This window comes from Saccostrea cucullata, unplaced genomic scaffold (genome assembly GCF_032062105.1).
Source record: "Saccostrea cucullata isolate Sc308-1 unplaced genomic scaffold, CSIRO_AGI_Scuc_v1 ctg566, whole genome shotgun sequence".
NCBI classification, from domain to species: domain Eukaryota; kingdom Metazoa; phylum Mollusca; class Bivalvia; order Ostreida; family Ostreidae; genus Saccostrea; species Saccostrea cuccullata.
In genome coordinates, this window is record NW_026930495.1 from 346,286 (window position 1) to 368,038 (window position 21,753).

General features: G+C 33.6%; 1 protein-coding gene across 1 annotated transcript in view; it reads right to left on the reverse strand.

The window, feature by feature from the left end:
* Nucleotides 1-15,635, reverse strand: part of LOC134228820 (calcitonin gene-related peptide type 1 receptor-like) — a 45,940-nt gene extending 30,305 nt beyond the window's left edge. Inside the window, exon 1 of the mRNA XM_062710526.1 lies at nt 15,436-15,635. The gene's annotated coding sequence lies outside the window, so the exon portion shown is untranslated. The remainder of the gene's footprint in view (nt 1-15,435) is intronic.
* Nucleotides 15,636-21,753: the final 6,118 nt, after the last annotated feature.

Here is a 21,753-nt window from a genome sequence, read left to right on the forward strand (position 1 = left end):
TAAAGCAATGTTTACAAAATGTTTTCCAGTGATATTTAACTTGACTAGAATAAAAACTTGTAATTTTTTCTTTATCGCTAAGAAAAAGAAAAAAAAACCCTGTGTTTTATCCCTCAAATCTACCTCTTAAATATGACGAGGAAATTAACTTTTACTTAATGCCAACATATATCAAAAGAGGACAAGACTACTAAGAGACTGAGAATATATCCCCATGATAAAGAAAATTAAATTTTGATATGCTGTGAGTTTTTCATTTATCCCCACTCCACAGTCTGTTTCTTATGTTTGAATTTTTTTTTTTACAGATTTACACTATTAAATAATTGAATTACATTTCACTGAACCATTTCCACTCGCTATTAATATAGCCGTCCTTTTTTGACTTTTGCGAGAAGCACTGAAGTTGATGGCTTACTTCGACACTTAAACCTGTATCAAGTACGGAGGTACAGAATTGATTTAGATAAGAAAACCTTTCTAGTGGTCATAGGTATGATGTTAGGGACACTTATATATGAAGACAGGGAGTTGAGAATAGGGTTGTTGACGTTTCCTTCAAGAACAACTTATTTGTGCTGTGAAATAATACATTATTTTCGTTGAATTAAATGATAAGCGAAATATTTATATAGTAAAAGAGCTTGGTACATTGTCCCAAACTAAAAGTAAACGTTCCTCGCAAAAGTCAATTTATATTACCAGTTGCCGAAAAACGACTGGTCATCTAGAACCAAGCTCTATGATAAACGTGAAGACTCAACTTTTTTATCGTCAACTTCCCTAACTTATGTAGCAATATAACTTTATCACCTGCATACAGAATTTTTATATCTCAGTTTATTCGATACGCAAGAACATGCTCTATGTATAAACAATTTCTAAAACGATGTAAATTGTTGACAAACAAGTTGATGAAACAAGAATATCAACAGTCTAGTTTAAAGACATCATTTCGTAAGTTTTATGGTCGATACAATCACGTCAGTAAATACAATTTATCATTATCATCGTTTTGATACTATCTGTTAGTCTATTATTTACACACTGAATTGACGACGGATTTTTAAGTTATTTCCCGATCATGACAAGGAGCACAAGGCGAGTGAGACTGGTCAGCAGAGGATGCTCATTCCTTCATGGCACCTGATCCCATCTCCGTGTTTGCTCTGCTCCTACTTTAAATTGTTTTATGGACTTTTGATCTGGAATATACTGTTCGTTATCTCAATACTTTTCATTAAAGGATATTGATATCTTCTTCTAGAATGTGTTTAACCAACAATATAATATAAAGAATGAAGATAAAGAATATATCTATTTTCTAAATTGGATGGACAAATTTACCATTGTTATTTCAAATATAGATGTCTGTAAATGGCTTTTAAAATCTCGATCTATTGTCAATAAAAACTGAAACACAAGTATTCGTTATGAAGATTTATACAAATATAGGGAAAGGGCATAAACACTGACCCCTTGAAAATCTAGAGGTGGGAAAAGGTACTCATCGTGGGTGCTATGTATGCATTCCAAATCAAATTCAGTATAAAAACAGAAGACTTGCAATTGGTATGAAACAAGTAAGCCAACAGTTGACCCAATGAGAGTTTATATTTGCATTGTAACGACCATAGATTTTTACAAGATGAAATCTTTAAACGAGGTTGCCGAGGTCCCTGTAACATCATTTTTTCAGTGAGTAGCATGTCTTCCTTTAAAATCAATAATGCTCAGAACAAGCCCCTCAGTGGCAACAAAGTTTGGAAACACAGACACCATAAGTAGAGGAAAAGGGAATATTGCTACTTAAATAGAGAAAGTAGACGATAGAAAAGCTAAAGTCATCACGTGCGTCACACAATTTAAATGTTAGAACTTTGTATACCCTATCTTCCGAAGTAAGTAAAACACCCAAATATGAAATGAATGGGTCAGACTTCGTGGTGGGTTTAATTTCAACTTCACTTGGATATATCGATTCCTCATATGATAATTATAGATATATTTGAATGTCGAATTTAAGGCAACAGCAACTGTTTTCCTCCTCCCTTGTAGAAAAATGTGAAAAATTCTTTATCAGTATTTTAAAATCATCTTTCAAAAATTACGTCACTGGAATAATTGTTTTCTGTATCACAAGTTTACTTTAAAATACTGTTGCTGATATGCGAAAGATTCAAACAATAACACTACCTTAATATATGTGTATAAGGTCACGCAAAGTGGAAAATTAATACAGGTCTAGAATTAAATCTACATATGTTTTTGTTTTTGGACAGTTTTGCTGAAACTGAATATCTAGTAGGGAAGGAGAAATTCATATTCGCCCATCTAATGACGCAAACAAGACGAATGACGTCAGATGCATTCATCTAATCTTGTTAATTTGACCTTGAACTTTCCTTGAAAATCAGACATTTTATTTGACTGCATTATCTGATTTTCTCCGCTGAATCTTTCAAATATCAACAGATTCGATCTTTTACCTCTCCCGACATTGAAATCAATCTTCCTAAAAACTTTTGATTATAAATAACAATTATATGATTATCAAAGTTTTAAAGGATTACATACGATAGATTTTCGGTGAATTCATCGAGGCAGTGTTATATATATCAACAAAAATCACTGCTAATGCTTAATGATCGTTTCATAATACTAGATTAAAGAAAATATGAGGGAAATGATACTTCTTAGCAGAGAGGATAATTGAAAATGGACGCCGCAATTCGAGTATCATTAGAAGTAATGCAACAAAGAAGACGGTAGTTATGTTTTTGGCTTCATTGACATAAATACAGCAGGAATATAATTGGACGATTTTACAAAGAGCGTTTGTATAGTTATTGAGCATGCTTTGAAGACCTTGGATATTATAGAATCCTTATGAAGTGGACTTTTTTTTATATCGTTATCGGACAAAATATATTAAAACATTCTATTTGAAATTGATTTTCTAGACAATACAAAAACAAACAGCACCGGCTGATGGAGCTTTGTTATTGCAATGCACAGATGGTTGATGAGATTTCTTTCAAACTATGAAAAAAGAATAGATCTATTGAAGGATAGTTTTTCTTTTTCACTTATAAGATTGTTAAAAGAGAAAACAGGAGAAAAAATGATATTTAAAATAAGTTACATTGAAAAAAAAGAGATTGAGAAAAAATAATATTTTATGTACATGTGCTACAAACAAATTTAAGCAGCTTTGTTCCAATTAACTAAGAATTTATAGTCATTGCGGTAACACAAGATTCAACGTTTAGACAAGAGAATTAGTTACTCCGTGATAAATCAAAAATACAACATTTTCCTCTTCAATTTAATTTAATAATGCATGTTATTGCTTGAAAGTTTTGTCTGCATCCGTTTCTGAGACATTTGGCATTTGGAGAATGTTGCGAGAGTGTAAAAGTGCTTTTAATTATTTTCATATGTGTTCTTTTACTTATTTTTTGACAATCCCATAAAAATATCGAAAATAACTACACGTGTCTAGAGTCAAGTGGCATTTCGCTAACAAAAATATAAACATTCTTTTAATTAAGATTTAATTGCAATCCGATGAGTTCACAAATGTTGCACATGAGAATTCAACATGCCATCTGTTGACATCAGTTCATAAGTTATATTACTGGAATTTAATACAAGGATCTTTGGAATGTTTAACTTATAGTTGCAGCTCGTGACTTAGAGACAATACGTTGTTTTATTGATATTTTTACCAGATTTTTTTCTACTGCTTTTATTCAAAGTAAACCTTCAGCTTTTAAAATTGTATCGAAGACACTGATCAACGACAATTTGGTTTGATTTGATTTTAATTTAAAATCTTAAGTAAGAAAAAAAAACGTTTATAGTACTCTGGCGTTCACGGTTGAAATATATAAGAAATTCAATGTAAAATACTCAGTACTTACAACTTTTTAACCTTAAGATAAATATAAATGACCAAGAATAGAAAACAAAAACAAATTCACTGAAATAATTAAATCAGTCTAAACTATATATATATATGTATTTATCTAATCTGTCATGCAAATTTTGCGACAAAATTTAACTAAGATTTTTAAAGAAATAAAGATTCTGTGTTTGTAGACAAATGAATTATATTTTCTCCCTGTTTTTATCTCTGATTCATTTCCTATTCATCTATATAAGACCACATTATATCGACTAAAAGCTACTTTATTTATACTTCTTCAGTTCTAGTATATGTATGCATTGCAAGTATATGCAATCCGTTTACATTTCAAATATAAAGAAATCTTTGGAAATTAATGTTTTAAGTGTGGTCTTAGGAGCATATCAGAGGTGTATGAATTCTCGCTACATATGTTTCATTCATAAATCTCGCCCACTTCTAAATCTGTATCAGCAAAAGAGAGGTTATCGCCATTTCACCCATGATCTACATTCTTCCTCCGCGCCTCTTTCCTACCAGGAAGTTAGCCAGATGTTAATACTTAACCAAACATCATTAGCAGCGGAGTAAACCAATTACACACGCTGGGAAATTAACGCTTTACATTCCAATAAATTGAAATAATCTTGTTTGATTTTGGTAAAATTGATTTTTTTTTTTTGTGGTTTCATTCTGAAGTAAATTGACATTAATCTCAAATAGTAAATAATCAATATAATAATGAACAACATCGAACCAATTGCTACCCCGGTATATATATGGTTCAAACAAAAATACATGATTAGAAATAAATGCTCTATATGTATATATTTAACATGTATTAGGTTTTAGTAATTTTAATTTATTTTTATTTACCTACGGTAATTATTCTTTTATGTGCGTCATTGGGTATCCTTAATCCTTTTACAAAGTTATTGAAACACGTGCAAGGACCCGTTTCTATAATGAAATAAATTATCTTTATATTACTTATCATACACTGTTAATCAATGCAATCGATTTAAATTTTATGCCCATATGCTTTGCTTCACATACAGAAATTAATTAAGGAATCACTGTCTAGTTTAATGTGTAGTATGCCAGGACATCAACGATAGTGGGAAACATGGGATAATTTGCATAACGGGCTTCAATTTTCCCATGTTTCCCACTATCGTTTAATGTGTAGTATGCCAGGACATCAACGATAGTGGGAAACATGGGATAATTTGCATAACGGGCTTCAATTTTCCCATGTTTCCCACTATCGTTGATGTCCCTGGCATACTGTACTAACTGGACAGTAATTCCTTATATTTCCATTTAACTGTGAAATAAAATTGTAGATTTAGACTTTAAACATAGGTAATCAGAGATAACAGAGCTTACCTCAACGAATGTTGTCTTTAAGTAAGGCAAAGTCACACAATTACCCAACAAAAAGTGTACATCCAAAAATGCAAAATTTATGCAATTTTGATTTGATACTTTGGAATAAACCTACATAAAAACTAGACAGTGATTCCTTATATTTCCATTTAATTGTGAAATAAAATTGTAGATTTGGACTTTAAACATAGGTAATCAGAGATTACAGAGCTCACCTCAACGAATGTTGTCTTTCAGTAAGGCAAAGTCACACAATTACCCAACAAAAAGTGTACATCCAAAAATGCAAAATTTATGCAATTTTGATTTGATACTTTGGAATAAACCTATATAAAAACTTCAAACTAGTTGTTCTTTATGAAAACGTATCTAAAATCCATCATCTGAAGCAAGTTTGAAAGTTTTCATCCCTTGATGCATCATTTGTGCAAGTTTGGTTTATATATAAGCCTTATACTCTTTTGGTAATAGACCTGCATCCATAACTTTTACGGGTCCATTATCTGGAATATGTATGTCGAATTCAGCATCTGAAGCAAGTCCATTAGTGTGCATCCTAAGATGTATCATCCATGCAAGTCTGCTCAACATAGAGCTCAAAATTACTTGGAAATGAAACCTGTATTAAAAAACTAACCTTTTCACTAATCCAGAAAATGTAGGTCAGATTCAGCATCCGAAGCCAGCCTAGTAGAATGCACCATTAGATAAACCATCCATGCAAGTTTGCTCATTATAGGGCTCACGGTTACTTGGAAATGAATCCTGCACCAAAAAATTTAACCTGTTCACTCTTCCAGAAAATATAGGTCAGATTCAGCATCTGAAGCAAGTCTGGTACATGTAGTATGCATCCTAAATTGTATCATCCATGCAAGTTTAGTCATTATAGGGTTCATACTACTTTGGAAATGAAACCTGCACCAAAAACATTAACCTGTTCACTCAACCGGAAAATGTTGGTCGGATTCAGCATCCGAAGCAAGTTCGGTAGTATGTATCCTAAGATGTACCATCCATGCAAGTTTAGTCATTATATGGCTCATAGTACCTTGGAAATGATTGATTGATTGATTGTATATTGTTTAACGTCCCTCTCGAGAATTTTTCACTCAAATGGAGACGTCACCGTATGCCGGTGAAGGGCTTCAAATTTAGACCTATACTCGGCACTCAGGGCCTTTGAGCAGTGAGGGTTCTTTATTGTGCCAACGCCTACCGTGACACGGGACGTACGTTTCTAAGGTCATATCCGAAAGACCCATAACTTTCACTTCTAGTGCCGAGCGCTTGGCGAAGGAACAGTCACTACCTTTGTTTACGTCTTAGGTATGACGCGGCGCCGCGAACGAGAATCGAACCCGGGCCTCCCGATCACGAAGCGAACGCTCTACCACTAGGCTACCGTGACCGGTCCCTTGGAAATGAGACCTGCACTAAAAACATAAACCTGTTCACTCATGTGGAAAATGTAGGTCAGATTCAGCTACCCGAAGCAAGCCTGGTAGAGTGCATCCTAAGATGTACCATCCATGCAAGTTTGGTCAACATAGGGCTTATAGTTACTCGGAAATGAGACCTACACCAAAAACTGCAGCAAAATGGTTAACCTGCTCCAAAAACATTAACCTGGTCATTCCTTTGTTGAAATTGCAGCATCTGAAACTTTGACTGGTACAATGAAACACACTAGAAACATCTTCCATGCATGTCTAATCAATATAGGACCAAAAATGTTAATCTGCTCCAAAAACATTAACCTGGTCATTCCTTTGTTGAAATTGCAGCATCTGAAACTTTGACTGGTACAATGAAACACACTAGAAACATCTTCCATGCATGTCTAATCAATATAAGACATAGAAGTACTTAAAAAGAAAACTGCTCCAAAAAACTTAACCTTAACCCGAAACGCCGACGCCAAGGGTATTACAGAAGCTCCCCCAACTTCGTTGAGGTGAGCTAAAAATGTAGACTAATCGATTTAATTAACACGAGGACTCCCATGCAAATTTCAATAATCCTCGCCCACTGACGTCAAACACAAAGGCAGCCGCACGAGATTTACATGCATAATTGGCCTCCTTAGCGTCAGACACAGAGACAGATGCGCATGAGATTTGCATGCATATTAGGCCTCTTTAGCTCCTGACCTATCGACCTGCCTAATTTACATTCCGGCAGAATTGTCAAGAAATAAACTCCCCTAACTTGCAAAGAGTTATCACAGAGAAAAATATTAGAAATGGAAATATAATAATATATAGTCTATCAAAATAACAACAGTGATCAAGCTCCATAGTCCATTCATTTTAAATCAGGAAAGAGCAACACAGAACTCTAAACACGGGATCAGGTGCCATGAAGAATCTTTATCGTGCCAGCGCCTACCGTGACACGGGACCTACGTTTTTAAGGTCATATCCGAAAGACCCGTGACTTTCACTTCTGATGCCGAGCGCTTGGTGAAGGAACAGTCGCTACCTATTTTTACGTCTTAGGTTGGACGCGGCGCCGGGAACGAGAATCGACCCGGGCCTCCCGATCATGAAGCGAACGCTCTACTACTAGGCTACCGTGAACGGTGAAAATATTGAAGAAAATTCAGTGTGAAAATAATGGCCTTTCAATGTGGATGAAAAATATCAGAATATATTCAACTTAAAGGAGGTGGGGTTGGTTTCTATGTCAGAAAAGTTATTGTGTGTAAATTTTTTTAAACATGCAAAACAGTATGAATTTCTTAAAAAAAAATATTTTAAGACACCGTCAATTACACTAAAAAATACACTTAAAATCTAAATGCCAATTTACTTTTAAAATCAGCATATATATCAGGACAAATTGAAATATTGTAAGAATGAAAATGAATATTGTTTAAAAATAGGACGATGTCGAATGACGATATATCTAAATTTTTAGTTAAAGACAACAACAAGAGACCTCTTCCTTTCATGAAAAAGTTTAAAAATGAATTTTGCTTCAAATATATGAATACAAAAAAAAATTAGGTCTGCTATAAACGGGTCGCAACTGGTACCATAGGAGCTCTAACATATTGAAGACATGATTTCCAAACACTACCGTAACGAGGATATTTTCAATAAGAAATTCAAGCATCTTTTCCAATATAAATTTCTAAATACGGGGCCGGAAAACTTAACTGCCTCACCAAACCCCTGTTTTGCACAGATTTAGATCCATGCAACTTCTCTCTGTCTTCCCGAAAATTAAATTTAACCTATCTGGAAAAAGACCCCACTCTCTAAGGTAGAAAATTTAAAAGCATATTAGGGGTGTCCTTTTTGATGCGTATATACGAAAAATGTTTTCAAAAGTGAATTGATCGTCTTAAAAATGTATTCAGGCCAGGGATGAGTACTTTGAAGGGAAGGGACTAATAAAAACATTAGAGATTAATAAATGTGGGTGAAAATAGCCAAGTGTCATTATTTTTAGAATATCCCTCGTAAATTGCTGAGAAGGCGTATGACATACATGTATAATAAGTCATAAGATTTGAATTTCAATAGGACTGTTTTGGATCTTTATGTTTCATAAATTTTCTTGACCTTGTCAGCAAATATATCTTATGCATGTTTTGTGTAAATTTTGAACTGAGATCTGAAGTGTATGTATTGCGTAAAATTTTGTCTGAGATTTCAGCCCTATATTGGCCCTAGTGTCCATTATTTGAACAAACTTAAATCAACATGGAGATCGAAAGTTTGGAGATCAATAATTATGATTAAGTGTTGCCCTGGTAGTGTCAATATTATTATTATAATTCACATTTCCTATTAATTTGTTTAATTAAATTCGGCATATTACGATACTGACATATAAACAATATATATTCCTATACTGACATGCAAAAGAAACCCAACAAGCTGAGTTTTTTATTTAATGATTAAAAAATGAATACAGTTTAGAAATCTTAATTTAAAATCATGAAATTTGATGTAGACTTTTTAGGTTAGCTTTTAACTGCATAAAGTAACACTTAACTGTAATGACCAACCCTCCCATTCAAATCCAACGTAAAAATCCGCCATGTACAATAATTGCGGCTCAATATCTACAATTTAACAAGTTTATCAATCTCTTGATTTGAGCGATATGCTGTTTTTTCGGATTATGAATTTTATTTTTTCCGTAAGCCCTGCGCAGTAAAATAACTCATGGACTTCAAGTGCAGGAACTATCATTAATGTTAATGATACTAGTTTGCATGATGATGCGTGATGTGGTGCCTTTTTGCATCTACAACTTTCCTTTCATTTACATGTACAGGAGAAAATTTAAAAATGCATGGAATCAATTAAATAAAATGAGAAGCAGTGCACATATTTGTGTGCGATAAATACACTATTTTCACGGGCATGCACTCTAGCTGTCAATTATGCCAATGCATTTTTTAGATATAAACTTCTGCAGCGAAACACATTGCATTTTGATATACTGTTATGCTTTTTCTCAATCGAAAAGCGTTTTGGAAGAAATATACAGTATTGAAGCTCAAAAGTCCCTTATACAATATAATCAAAACATCAGAGGTGGGATCAGGTGCCATGGAGGAGTAAGCATCCCATGCCGACCGGTCATATCCGCTTTTTGTAATGATCGGGAAACAACGGAAAAACCCGTCGTCAATACAGTGTGTAATTAATGGCCGAACAATTAGAATGAAAAACGTCAGTCAGCATTTGACTCAATGATAAATTGTATCTGCTGACAAGGTCATTGTATCGATCACAGAACTTACAAAATAATGACTTTAAACAAAACTTATGATATTCTTGTTTCATCAACTTGTTTGTCAATAATATTCAAATATGAAAAAAAAAGTCAGACACTGTGGTATCTTTTATCTCGATCTAATCGGACGGGATATCTCGTATCGATATAAGAATGGAAATAACCATTGTTAATTGACAATACCTGTCAATATATCTAAATGTCGAGTAGATGGCCAAAGCAAGTGTTTTCTTCTTTTCACGTATAAGATTTTGGACAAATTCTGCTTAATATGATCTGCTAATAACAGGGCGCAATCGTTACCCATGGGATTTCCAATAGATTGTTGGAATACCTGGTCTTCAAAACAATATAAATAGTGTCAATCAGCTAGAAACTCAAGCATCTTTTTTTTTTTTTTTGTTAACTTCAGAGGAGTTGTGTGTACAATGCAAATATTTTTAACCAAATAATTTTGCAAATGAGCAAAAACAAGGTAAGTAAATTTCACGAGTTCAATTTTTATTGAACAAGCAGCTGTAAATGATATCGAAAAACTCGAACTTTAATTTATCGTGGGGAATGGTTGTGTATTAAGTTGAAAAATTATAATTTTTTAGTTTTAATTTGATTTGATGCTGCTTATATCTTAGAGGAGTATAGAAAAAAGGCTTGGTTGATCATATATTTAAACCCGCTATGTATGTTTGTAAGGATTATATTTTTAAAGTACCATGACTTCATCCCGATGAGTTCGGTATAACCTTGTTGCAAGGCGTTGCGGTTCTAGAGTCGTAATTAAACAACAATGGATTTAATCCCACTGTTCGACCTGGGAATTGATCAATTAACTTAGACTTTATAATCCGCCCTAAGTTCTTGGTATACGAAGGTCCTACAAGGACAAAAGATGGCGTTCTTACATGATTGAAAAAAAAATAATGATGGGATTCACAGCAAATGGTTAGAGTGTCTGTTCTAGAGTCGTAAGGAGTCGATCCTTACGTCGCGGGTTCGGATCCCACTGTAGGACGTGGAGACCAGTCCTTCGGATGAGACCGTATAAACCGAGGTCCCGTGTCTTAGGAGGCGCTGGCACGAAAAAGATCTCTCCCTGCTCAATGACCTTAGTGCTGAGTATAAGACAAAACTAGCAGCTCTTCTCCGGCAAGTGATGGCGTCTCCATAAGAGTGAAAAAACTCTCAAGAGGGACGTTAAACAATATACAATCAATCAATCATAGCAAAGTATACATATATTATTACGTAAAGTATATATAAATTCTTGAAACGAATGTTGGAAAATATGTACTGCAAGTGTTTCCCACCATAAACCTACGGAATGAAAGATGGATTTTGTGAGGGTTAACAAGCGCCGAGATATTGAATAACCATTTTGTATCTTTTAATTGGTCTCTGATTACTGACTATACATGGTACAGTAGAAGCTTTTTATGTCGATTGGAGAGGAAGACAGAAAAAAAAAAACGGACAGCGACTCGAAATGTCTGTTAAGAGAAGACCACTATATCCTTAATTAAAATCTTGCAGCTCAGTGCCCTGGCATGGCGGAGAAGCTGCCTCAAGATAATTTACGAAATCATGAAATTGAAGAAAATAATTATTGGCTGGAAATTACAGTTGAGTGGAAAAACAGGCTTTCAAGCGAATAATTACCAGCATAAAACAATACATTTTACATGTAATTTTACCTTGGTTAAATGGTCGATATATGGAGGTCATTTCTGAGACTAGTGTACTTCTATAAAATATCTACTCCGTTTTATGTTCGACAAGATACATGTACAATTTGTTCTTAATTTTGATGAAGTAACTAATCATTAAGTTTAGCTGAACAAAAATATTTTTTGTAGAGTAGATGAATTTGTTCACAATCTGTCTCAACATCTGCAGATTCATTAGCCCATTAGATCACCTGCTCTCTCTCTCTCTCTCTCTCTCTCTCTCTCTCTCTCTCTCTGTGTGTGTATGTGTGTGTGTGTGTGTGTGTGTGTGTGTGTGTGTGTGTGTGTAATTACATTGCTAGCCTTTCTTTTAACCAGAACACTTTTTAATAGAAAGTCCTTCGCCCAGTAGGACTGTCCACTATAGATCAATATGCGGTATCGCTTCTCTGACCATTAAAAGCTTTCTGGAGTTTAAAGAAAACTTCAAGCCATCTAATTCCAGAGCTCAGCTATGCCCATCATAGAAATTCCATGAATTATCCGCTATTAAAAGAAGAAAATACAAGGGCTTTCGTGTTTACAGGGATCTAACTTTCCGGAAGCGGAAACACAAGGGAGCTGAAAGGCAAGCATCAATGTATTTTCCCTTGTCCACTTATCATTAAAGACCGTTTATTTCTTGTGTTTGATCGTTATCAAACATCATAATAATGACAGTACATGATCGGTGACGGATCCAGGGTTTCCAGAGTTTGGGGTGTGTGATTTCTTACATCCTCCAACAATATAGCACAATATTACATATACATTGTATGCATTGCTTGGTTTGGTTATAAATATGATTTTTGGAAAGATCATATAAGCACTCTGATTCTTTAGATAAAGACAGACTTGTAGAAAACATTTTTTTTACATCATGGGCACAACAAAGAATTCATATTTCAGTAAAAGAGGGGATCATGTACATATATTAAACAAGCAAAAAATTGTTTACAAGATTAAAAAGGTCATCAGAGCTAATAATGATCTTTCTATGCTGAAACCTTTGTTTAAAAGGGATGACTTAAAGATCTATTGATTAAATAAAATTGTGGTGTGGCATTCCTCCTAAGAGGCATGGTCAGTAGCTGATTTCCAAGGCCGTAACTAGGTTCGGATTTTTATAATGATTGAGAGAAGGGTTCAGGGAGGGGTGGGTCGTAGTTCTTGACCGAGGTGGGGGGGGGGGGGTCGAAACCTTGATTTTATAAATTAAAGACTTAATTTTTTAGAGTTTTAAAATACTTTGAACTATTATTAATTAAATGTGTTACAACTATATAATGAAGCTTCTGACGATTTACAGAAATTTAAACAAATATTGAAATAATTTACTAAGGACAAAGTTGTTACAGTTCAAAGTAAAACTTTCACTTTTCGGAGAACTTAAAAATTTAACTTAGGTATTTGTCTCACTTGCCTCAGTGGTATAGTTACAACCGTATGTTCTTTAACATATGATTCTCTGTTATCTCTGCTTCCGTTGACGAAGAGAGATCAAATAAATTGTCAGTAATATTTTCGAACGCATTGATTGTAAAAGATTTGGATAAAATTTAGCATGAGATGGAATGTCGTTCTATTGAATTCGCCTATAATAAATATCATGTATCATTATATCTGTTTTCAATTTTCGTCAGAGAGCATGTCCGCTTCTGCAAATTTTTGTGATTAAGTCATCTTCTAGTAAGAGCTTTCAAACAAATATTTTAAAAAATCAAACAAAAGTGAAGTGATTTGGACGCATTGGTTGGAGATGATTGTGTATGATCTTCTTCCTGGATTGCTTGCTCTGGGAAGATTTATAATACCAGTTTCTCCTATTGTAACAAGCAATTACCAGGGCCTCGTAAATTTTCTGTTATTGAACATGGATAAAAACGACAGCTGCACCGAGGGATTATTGGTCGTTGAGGGTAAATTACAACCGTTTAAGTAAATCTTTTCTTTTGCGGCACCTGTTTTCTCTTATCGAATATTTGGACACAAAATATTTTTCGAAAGTTTCAGATTTTCTTTATTTGATTTGGACATAAGTCTTCTTTAACGACAGTTGCTTAACTAATGAATTTTATGTCAATTTAAGGACTTTGGATATTAAAGAATTTAAGAGAAGATTTGTAAAAATTGTTTGCACGTGTTTTATTGTTTCTAAAGCACGTATACATCAATATTATACAAATATTATTGCTTTTGAGATCAATACGATAATTCAGCCACCTGCTGAATAAACTATACACCGAGCCCAAAAGGCGAGGTGATTGTTGTACTATATGTACACCGAGGGTGAATAAATCATCACATTGACTGAAAAAACTGCAATAATTATTTCATTTTATGATAATCAAGCCCATTAAGCAGACCATTTCATCTTGTTTTCATTTGCTGAAAACTAGAGAGGGAAACAAGATTAAAGTAAACATAACCAGTTGTATTAATTAATATTTTTAAATCAGTTTTTTGATTCCATGCAGAAAAAAATCAGGCATGAGGCATCGATTTTGATAGGGGAGGGGCATTATTAAGGGGAAAATACGTTCAGAAATCTTTTTTACCCCCCTCCTTCTCTTCAGTCTTTAAATGCAGGTGAAATAACTTTTCAGAACTAACTTATCAATTTCGAAGTGCTCAAACTTTCTTACGCAAAAGTAAAAAAAATATGTATCCTTATGTTCACCTTGAAGGTCAAGTGAACATATTATACTAGACTTCATAATATACAATATCCGGATTAAACACGTTTCACTGTACAATGTGTAATGTTTTTTAACTGTAGAAAAAAACCCTTACATTTTCGGATACTGCATGCCCTTGAAAAGTTAACTGAGTGCAATATCCCTGTTTTGCGTGCTTCATATAAAATCGAACATTATCGTTTACGTCAAAATTGAACACAATGTACATGTATTATAAAGACTTGGATTAACGAAACAGAAACAATATGTAACATCGCCATTGACGCAAATCAAAATTAATTTTTAAAAATTAGAAAACGTACTTCTACTGAGAGAAAAAGTTAGTGTGTCGTGTTTCATTCAAACAAATTTATCTGAAGGGAAAAGTTTTACGCCATTATATCTCATGTAACGTTAAGAAATATATTAAATTCTTTACACCGAGATATAAAGTCGGTCTGGCATACTTGGAGTCGCAAGTGGATGCCATGATGACAGAACTTTGAAGTGTGTAATTGATAAATATTTTGGTAGCCTTAAATACACGCTATCCTGTCAAAAGTCAAGATAAAGTCGCTTGTAAACACTGCAAGCTTGGTAGTTCTCTGTGCTTTTGAAATCTTATCTCAAGGTATAATATGTACATTCAAATAGGATTTCATGTTAATTACAATTCTAAAATGTCCAACCCTAGCTCTTCAGCTGAAGTAGGACATTGGCACTGGACGAACATATGATGTATCGTGGCCATTGACATCACGCATATAATCAATTCCTTGAACGTGTTAATTAATCAAGATTTCAAATATGAACCTAAAAATAAGGAGAGAGAGAGAAAGACAGAGGGAGAAAGCGAGTCAGAGGGAAAGAAAGATTTTCGGATTTTAAAAAAGTTAAGACAGATAAAATTCACAAGAAAATGAATTAGTAAATTTTACATTAAAAAAATGATAGATAATAAATTAAAATTGATAACAAAAAAATTTCAATCGATTACCTGGAATGGCACCCGTACTTGTTATTCTGGACTTTCCATCATATATAATTTCCTTTTGGTGACGAAATATTCTAAGAAAACCAGGTAAAGATATATTCACAGCTATTAAAATTCGACTTAATTGTAGCTGGTGGAACTTTCCGACTGTTGAACGAAAAAGTCTTATCGATTTGTAAAGAACTGATCACTTTCTCTGCTATCACACGGGGTTTCTTTTATGCTGAGCTTTATAAAAGCCCCCAGTGTTTACCCTGCCTTCGGCCAAATCACTCCGCGCTTCCATGTTAAAAGTTTTTAGTTTCCGATTAAATTGAAAAATTTTTTTGTTAATTTCTTTTTTGCAAATAATTTATTTTTCAGATAAGAGTCGGGTTGGTTGTTACAATAACTATGTCTGGAGAAATACTAGTGATTAAATATTGACATTACAGGTGCCCGGTGTGAGTTTTCCTTTATCAGTATTTACATATTTACCGACAAAATACATACTTATCCCAGTCTTATAAAAGTGAACAGAAAAATCGTCTGGGTACTGATTTAAGAGTGCACAAATAATCAATTTGTTTGTTTATGCTGAAAATCATTATGACACGTGTCAATATAATTTTTAAGGAGCATGTTACGTTCATCTAACTTTTTATCGTTTTCCCCCTCTTAATTTTGTGCACATAAAATTTAAAGGGTTCATAATAAATCTTTTATTTATAGCCAATTGTGCTCAAAGAGCATAATATTAATTTTCTTATCTTAATCGGAACAACATGAGCATTTGATTCCCCAGTACTAGAATTATATACCCATTAAGTACTGGTTTACTATACTTACTTACATATACATTACAAGTTTAGTACACTGTACTTTATCTACTGGAGTTAAGAGCCAATGAAAAATGATCCATTCTTAATATTCAACAAATTTAATAGCATGTTTGCAAACTTTCATGAAAATCTATTTCAAACAGTTAAATTTTTTTTTTCGTATTGTTCAATATATATGCAATATCAAATGCATTTTTTCAATATTCTTTTTGCAAGCAGTGTCTTTGATATGTATCATTCTACGCGTTTGTGGATTTTTTTTTTTGTACACATTGAATAACCTTCTGCATAGAACATGTTGAACATATCTTAATTTACAGCCACTCACTATCAGTGTATTTATTTACCTTGTGACATATGCGACTATCAACGCATTTTTATCTTCACGCAGAGGTTGTTTCACAATGTAGCCAACAACTTATTTGCGGCGTGATAAATGGAAAATGTTCTTATTTTGTCATCATTTTACTTTGTATTTTCATTAAAATTGTTGTTTGAAAGTTTACCGATGTCTACGACACGCAAAATTCACAAAAATGAGCTAAACGTAGTTTCACAGTTGATAAACTAGTTTTATCGACTGTAAACAATAGTTTACAAACCGTTAAAATAGTTAACATTTCGTTAAGTATAGTTTTCATCTTTAAAGCTATGATTAACGGTCGTTTACTATTGTTTACGAATGCTTATCTAAGTTTATCTGTCCGTAATTAAACGTTACAATAGATTTTGTAGCTAAAAATAGATTCACGTCTATGAACTATAATTTACAATCGTAAACTATAGTTAAGTGTTGTAAATTATAGTTTCACAAATCGTAAAACTATATTCATCGGATCATTAACTATAGTTATTAGCTGTAAACCATAGTTTACAAATCGTGAAACTGTATTTATCAGATAATCTATGTTTTGCAATCGCAAATGATTATTTTCAGTGTTAAGTGTAGTTTACGGTTCTGAAACATAGATTATCGACTTAACTATTGTTTACAATATATATTAACGTTGTTAACTATAGTTTACAGTCCATAAACTATAGTTTACAACCGATAAACCTTACAGTTTATCCACTATGAAACTACATGTATGTTCAGCTCATTTTTGTGAATTTGGCGTGTCATAGATGTCTCATACCTTAATTATGCAATTGTCTTAGAAGAGGCTTAAATTCAATTTTTACGTAATATACACGCATACACGTGTACATGTTTCACAGAAAGTGTGTAGAATAAATAATTTTTTGTTTAATTTAAGGGTGACCTTTTATCTTGACATGCTTAGCGTTTTATCCATTTCTTGGCCACCCCGCCCCACACGAACCTTGTAAGTTATCTGTTTTTCTTAAACTTTACCACATCAAATTGACAAAGAATAGCAATTTTGATTTCAAGAGGCGGGGTGCCTTTACAAAGATCACTGAGAATATACACATTAAATTCAGGAGTGATAAAAATGATATCTTCTTGCCAAAGAAGTGATAATTACAGATCAAATGAAAGCTTTCTTAAAATTGTGTGAACAAGAAGTTTATAATCTTAATATAAACATATATAAATTGTACAAATATATAAGTATTTGATGTTTTGTAATTAAAAAGAATACTTATGTATTTTTTTTTAAAACTTGATTTTTTCCTCACTCATGTCTTTGATCCTTTGCCATGCCAAAACTGTATGTGTATGTGTATGTGTGAGGGGGAGGGGTGGTGTTGTGGTTGTTACAACATACATTATGTAACATCTTTATTTACACAGGTTATTCTAGATAGAATGTTCTATCGTTAAAAATGATCAATTTCCTAGGGTCCCGGTTTAACGATAGAATTCGTTACGTGTATTCTCAATGTAGCAAAATAAACATAGGCGATAACTTGTACTCAATGCATTTCAAATGAACAATCAAGAGAGTTCCGAATTTAAACATGGCAGGTAAATTCGAAGCGAGAAAAACCGTTGAGAAAAATAAGTTGAATTTTCGTCTTTCTGTGAATTATTTTTTTGGGAAAAAAGGCATATACAATCTCAAAAAGGTTGTTACAATTAATTTGGAATTTATTTTCAGTGCAAATCCTTTTTAATTCTTCAAAATCGTTTCGGAGCGATTGCTACATTGCGAGCATATGGGAGGTATTCAAACTGTGGTGAGGGCTTGTCCCGAGACACACCTAGATTATTCTAACTAAGGTTATTCGTAATATAGCTTTGAATATAAAAAAAGTTATTAACACATATATTAAAACAACTCTGCTTGAAATTAAACTTGATGAATCCGAGTAAACTCTAGGCGCTATCAGTATTAATTATCATATTAAGTTTTAAGCATGTGTAAAAAACATGTATCATATGAAAAAATGACATATTCACCCCAAGTATTGTCGCCTCTCCGTATACAATGTCGCTGGCGATAATGTATGGATTGACTGAAAAGGCGACAATCATGCAGCACATAAGTGTAATATTACGAAAGCCTATTTTGATCAATCTAGAGAGAAAAAAAATTAAAAGGCGTTATAACGCCTTTCGAAAAGGCGTAATAACGCGAAAAAAGGCGTAATAAAATGCGTTATTACGCCTTTCCATTCCAAAAGGCATTATTACGCCTTTCTAAAAGGCGTTATTACGCCTTTCCATTCTAAAAGGCGTTATTACGCCTTTCCAAAAGGCGTTATTATGCCTTTTTAAAAGGCGTTATTACGCCTTTATAAAAGGCGTTATTACGCCTTTCCAAAAGGCGTTATTACGTCTTTTATTTTCAATATACGACAAAACATATTTAGCCCAAGCAAGTGGTGGTGGTGGTGGGGGGGGGGGGGCAGAAAAATCTTACATTTGGGACATGAATTTCACAATTTGATATAGGACTAATTTCTCAAAAAATAATTTAAACAGATAGCAAATAGTCTGCCTGCTTTTTTCCGAGGAGAGAGAAAAATATCTTTAAATGACATGAATTTTAATTTATGGCAAGCAAAGCTCCAAGATACATCTGCCTACTAGTATATCATATCTTCACAAGTAGAGTGTTGCCTTCTCTTAATACGAATGCAAACAGTTGTCAGTGAGATGTGCAGGAATATAGGGAATTGCTTAAATAAAGATTGTTTTAATTAAATCTTTCATATATTTATTAACATAAAAATAACGCCTTTCCATTTTCCTTTTCAAGTAGGCCAGTAGTACGAGTGCAAATGCGGTAACCACCCCCCCCCTCCACACATTCACACTTTTCGAGGGAAAGTCTTAAAACATTTTAAATATTATAATTAACTGTTGGTTGTTTGGTTCCTGAACATTTTGTTGCGGTGTGTAAAACTGTTTACCGAGAAGTCACCAAGGAGTTTGGCCAGTAGAGTGGGGGTGGTGGTGGTTGGGGGGGGGGGGGAGGCTTTAGAATCACAGGCTTGTTAGATGCAAAAAAATAGTTTTTAAAAAAGCGTGATAACCCTTTTAGAAAGGCATAATAACGCCTTTTAGAAAGGCGTTATAACGCCTTTTAAAAAGGTGTAATAACGCCTTTTAAAAGGCGTAATAACGCCTTTTGGAAAGGCATAATAACGCCTCTTGGAAAGGCGTAATAACACCTTTTAGAAAGGTGTAATAACGCTTTTAGAAACGCGTAATAACGCCTTCTGGAAAGGCGTAATCACGCATTTTGGAAAGGCGTCATAATGCCTTTTCAAAAGGCGTTATAACGCCTTTTAATTTTTTTTTCTCTTTAGAGTGATCCTCATAGGCTTTTGTATCATATTACGACTGAGTAAACTAAAAATTTTGATATAAAGCGTTTGGATCCGGTGGTATGTGTTATTTGGCGATGCAGATTTCTCCGCCTTCGTATCCTTCCGTGACAAAATATAGATAATCTTGCACAGCTCCTCTTTTGTTCAGGTTCACTCCCCCATCTCTTTTTTCCTTGAAGAGTTCAATTTGCTATATACGTCTTCTCCCTAAGAATTGGATTTAAAATATACAGACGATCTGGCTTTTTTATATTCTTTATTGCAACAAGCTTATATCGTACATTCAAACAACAAATCATTTGTTATTACAGGAGATGCTACTTAATTATACGATTTATTAAAGTTCATCAAATGTAGGCTTTGTAATCTTATAGCAGTAGCCCTAATAATTATTCTTCATAAACGGTATATATTTCTATATTTCTCCTTATTTCTCTACATTTTGTGTACATATATACAGGCAACGACCTTGACCAGGGACGTAGCTACGGGGGGGGGGGGGCGGGCCCCCCCACCACCACTTTTTTCCCCAACCTTACTTATACTATAGGATTTGGTAATTGAACGTCTGGTTGCCCCCCCCCCACCCACTATAAGTGATGTAGTGAAAATATAGTATAGGAATTGGTACTGAAAGTAGTTGACATGAAGAAAAAGTTGGGCTCTACCACCCCACCCCCACCCCACGAAATAGGATTTTCGACTTTGGGCAACTTTTCATTTTTTTTTTTTTTTTTTTTTTTTTTTTTCTTTTTTTTTTTTTTTTTGCTTGTCAACTTTTTCAGGTAAGTAAAAAAAAATTTTCTCTGGCTGCCCCCCCCCAACTTTCAAAAACGATGCTACGTGCCTGTTGACATCAGGCTATCGCTCTATAAACTCTCACAAAGTACGTCCTCATGAGAGAAATCAGTTAATAATTGCTTTGTTTGACAATGGTATTCGCCAGTTGACCTTTCTTTAACTTGTACGTATGAAGCTGACAATGATGTACGTCGGCGAAATAATTTGTCGGTGCTGTAACGCCAAATCTTTCCCCATAGCAAAAACCCTCTGGATGTTATATTTGTCATGTTGTAAATTTGAAATTTTACTTGAACAAGTAAATGCAAAACGATATAAACATGAATGACTGATGTCCCAGTATGAAAATCTATGGCGAAGGTTTAGAATTTTTAAAACCTAGTTACACCACATGGTCTACGATTTGAATTTTTTAAAACCTTGCTTTCCAAAGAAAGAACTTGTAAGGTGAAACTTGAAAAAAGGGATACCACAGAACCAGGCATGTCGGTTTTATATTAGGATATTTTACTAGAGAAATATGTTAATGGTAACCTTACACCCTAACAAAAGTCATAGAACCAACCGTTTAAAACTTATTGTCAAGATCAAGGTTTTTTAAAAGTAGGTCAAACTCGAAAGTCAAGGGCAAAAGGTCAAAGTTGTTGGTATCCAATGAAAGGTTTTGCCACAAAAAATACATATGTGAAGTATGAAGAACTTAGCATTATCTGTTCAAAAGTTATTGCAAAGGTTTAGGGGTTTTAATAAAATTATTTGAAATTCTCGGAATATGTTCACTTTCTGTTCTTTAATGAATTCTTAAGGACAGATGATACAAACAAATTTTTTCTTTGAAAAAGATATAATATCATGTCACAAGTCTAGAAATGTGGATGGTTCTTAAAATTTTTTCTCCTAAGAACTGGAATATGAAAAAGACTTGGAAAATATTAGTAATATTTCAATGAAAAACAAA